A 3,952-nucleotide genomic window follows, 5' to 3' on the forward strand; every position below is an offset into this window, starting at 1 on the left:
ACTCGATCCAGGGACTCCAGGATCATGACCTGAGCCGAAGGCAGTCGCTTAACCAACTGAGCCACCCAGGCGCCCTTCACTGGTGCATTCTACCATTTAAAGAATTAATACCAATCGATGGGGCACCTGAGTGGCTCAGTCAGTTAAGTGTCTGACTTCAGCTCAGGTCAAGATCTCAGGGTCCTGGGATTGGGCCCCACGTTGGGCTCCCTGCTCAGCAGGGAGTCTGCTTGTCCCTCTCCCTCTCCCTCTGCTCCTCCCCATGCTCATGCTCTCTCTGTCTCTCTCAAATGAATAAATAAAATCTTTTTTTTTAAAGAGAATTAATACCAATCCTCAAGTGCTTCCAAAAAATAGAAGAGGAGGAATACCCCCAAATTCATTTTATCAGGCCAGCATTATGCTGATAGCAAAACTAGACAAGGACACTATAGGAAAAGAAATTACTGGCCAATATCCCTAATGAACATAAATGCAAAAATCTTAAAAAAAATATTAGCACACTGAATTCAATGACATGTTCAAAGGATCACATACCATCATCAAGTGAGATTTATTCCAAGGATGCAAGGATGGTTCAACATCCACAAGTCAATCAATGTGATACACCACATTAGCAAAATGAGGATAAAAATCATATGACCATCTCAATAAATGCAGAAAAAACATTTGATAAAATTCAATGTCCATTCATGATAAAATCTCAATAAAGTGGGTATAGAGGGAACATACCTCAATATAATAAAGGCCATATATGACAAGCCCACTGCTAACATCAGAGTCACCAGTGAAAAGTTGAAAGCTTTTCCTCTAAGATCAGGAACAAGATAAGGATGCCCACCCATGCCCCTTTTATTCAACATAGTACTGGAAGTCTTAGCCAGAACAATTAGGCAAGAAAAATAAAAGGCATCCAAATCAGAATGAAAGAAGTAAATCTGTCTCTATTTATAGATAAAATGATATTGTATACAGAAAATCCTAAAGACTCCATCAAAAAAACAGATAAACGTATTCAGTAAAGTTGTCGGATACAAAATCAATATGCAAAACTCAGCTGCATTTCTATACATTAATAATGAACTAACAGAAAGAGGAATTAAGAAAACAATCCCATTTACAATTGCCTCAAAAAGAATAAAATACCTAGGAATAAATTTAACCTAGGAGGTGAAAGATCTGTACACTGATGAAAGAAATTAAGGAAGACACAAATAAATGGAAAGATATTTTATGCTCATGAATTGGAAGAACTGATATTGTTGAAGATGTCCATCTACTCAAAGCCAAAGCAATCAATAAAAACAATGCAAGCCCTATCAAAATACTAACATTTTTCACAGAAATAGAACAATTCTAAAATTTGCATGGAATCACAAAAGACCCCAAATAGCCAAAGCAATCTTGAGAAAGAAGAACAAAGCTGGAGACATCACACTTCCTGATTTCAGACTGTATGACAAAGCGATAATAATCAATACAGTATGGTATTGACATAAAGAGAAACATAGATCAATGGAACAAACTAGAGAGCCCACTAATAATTAACTCACACATATGTGATCAATTATATATGACAAAGGAGTCACAAATATAAATGGGGAAAGGATTGTGTTTTCAGTAAATGGTGCTGGGAAAACCGGACAACCACATACAAAAGAATGAAACTGGACCCCAATCTTACACCATGCACACAAATCAACTCAAAATGGATTAAAGACTTGAATGTAAGACTTGAAATCATGAAAGTAAAAGAAAAGTTAGGTGGTAAGCTTCTTGACATTGGTTTTGGCAATGAGTTTTTTGATTTGACACCAAAAGCTAAGGCAACAAAAGCAAAAATGAACAAATGGGACTACATCAAATAAAGAAGCTTTGGTACAGCAAAAGAAACCATAACAAAATGGAAAGAAAACCTATGGAATGAGAAAAAAAATTGCAAATCATATATGTGATAAGGAATTAACATCTAAAATATATAAAAACCCTGATAAATGATGATGATAGATGACAGATGAAAGAAAGATGTAACATAAATGTGTATATGTGGGGTGCCTGGGTGGCTCAGTCAGTTGATCGTCTGACTCTTGGTTTCCACTCAGGTCGTGAACTCAGGGTCATGAGATCGAGCTCCCCGTTTGGCTCTGTGCTCTCTCAAGCACAGAGTCTGCTTGAGGTCCTCTCTCCCTCTGCCCCTCCTGCTTGTGCTCTCTCTCTAAAATAAATAAATAAATCTTTTAAAAACGTGTGAACGTATATGTGCATATACGTACACATTTTCCCTAGTTCTGTCTATTGAAAGACTGGGAGCAGCAATACCCAATATCAATTAACATACTTGGCGCAAAAAAGAACAAGATGATCCTGGGACATTTTGTAGTTCCAGAAAGCAAGAACATGCTCCAAGAATGATGGGGCCATCAGAAGGATGTAGGATTGATAATTATAATTTATTAAATAAAACAGGTTATCATAAGAATATAGATACATGATATGTATATTTAAATATGTACATTTATTTTATATGTAGTGTGTGCATGTTTGATACAGAACAGGATATCTAGATAGTTTCCAAATACCATCCCACAAAGTATTTATCAAACCTGGTATGTACCACCTAATCAAGGGATCAAAGTGAATGTCGTAACAGGACAAACAGAAATTAAAGGATACAATCACTTTCAAAATCGATAACCTTAATCTAATCTTGAGGAAACATCAGACAAACTAAACTGGAGGATATTCTACAAAAGAACTGGACTGTTAATTTTGAAAATGTAAAGGTTATGAAAGCCACTGAAAGACTGAGGAACTCTTCCAGACAGACGGAGACTCAAGAAACATGATAGCTAAATACTCCGTGTGATTATGACCTGGATACATTTGCTATACAATTCACTGTTGGGTCAACTGAATAAACTTGAATGACTCTGAGGATGAGGTAGTAGTGATGTATCAGGATGGACGTCCTGATTTTGACCATCGTACTGTGATTTTGTAGGAGAATGTTCTTGTGTGTAGAAATTACATACTTAAGTTTTCAGGGGTAACATCAGATTATCAACTGCTCTCAAATGGTTTAGAAAAATGTTATTTGTATAGTATTCCCAACTTTTTTTTTTAAAGTTCATGATTATTATCGCTTCTCGGCCTTTTGGCTAAGATCAAGTGTAAAGTTCATGATTATTCCAAAATGAAAAATATTTTTTAAAACATAAAAGAAGATATTGGATAGCAACTCTATTCATAATTCTTCCCTCCAAAACCCAGAAACAATGCAAATGCCCATCAAAAAGTAAATGGATAAACTGTGGTCCAGCTATATAACATATTGCCACTCGGCACAAAGAAATAGACTAATATCAAATGCAACAACTTGGATGACTCTCTAAAGCATTATGCAAAGACACAAAAGACTACCCACTGTATGACATCTTACAAAAGACAAAATTCTAGAGGTGGAGAATAGGTCAGTGGTTGCCAGGGGCTAGGTGTGGTGAAGGTGTAACTACAGAGGGCAGGAGGAAGTCCTCTGGGGTGAAGAAGACTGTTCTGTATCCTGATTTTGGGGGTAGTTAAACAAATCTGTTAAAATTCCTAGAACAATATACGAAAACAAAATAAAAATGTGACTCGATTGTGGTGGTGGTTATGTAGCTCTATAAATTGAGCTGTTCAACTATAGTGTGTGAATTTTATGGTAAGTAAATTATATCAGGAGAACTAGAGGGCGGGGAGATAAAGGGTTTGTATATGTTTGGACAAATACAAATACGTATGCAAAAGATGAACATTTTTCAAAAAAAAAAAAAGATGAACATTTTTCTTTTTTCTTTTTTTTTAAAGATTTTATTTATTCATTTGAGACACAGAGATACACAGAGAGAGAGCATGAGCAGGGAGAGAGGCAGAGGGAGAGGGAGAAGCAGGCTCCCCGCTGAGCCAGGAGCCC

The 3,952-nt window shown here is 36.3% G+C and overlaps 1 pseudogene; it reads left to right on the forward strand.

Moving 5' to 3' along the window:
- Window positions 1-3,138: 3,138 nt before the first annotated feature.
- Window positions 3,139-3,263, forward strand: LOC115936833 (U2 spliceosomal RNA; annotated as a pseudogene).
- The last annotated feature ends 689 nt before the right edge of the window (window positions 3,264-3,952 follow it).

Source organism: Leptonychotes weddellii, unplaced genomic scaffold (genome assembly GCF_054177405.1).
Source record: "Leptonychotes weddellii isolate Sample4059 unplaced genomic scaffold, ASM5417740v2 HiC_scaffold_18171, whole genome shotgun sequence".
Classification (NCBI taxonomy): domain Eukaryota; kingdom Metazoa; phylum Chordata; class Mammalia; order Carnivora; family Phocidae; genus Leptonychotes; species Leptonychotes weddellii.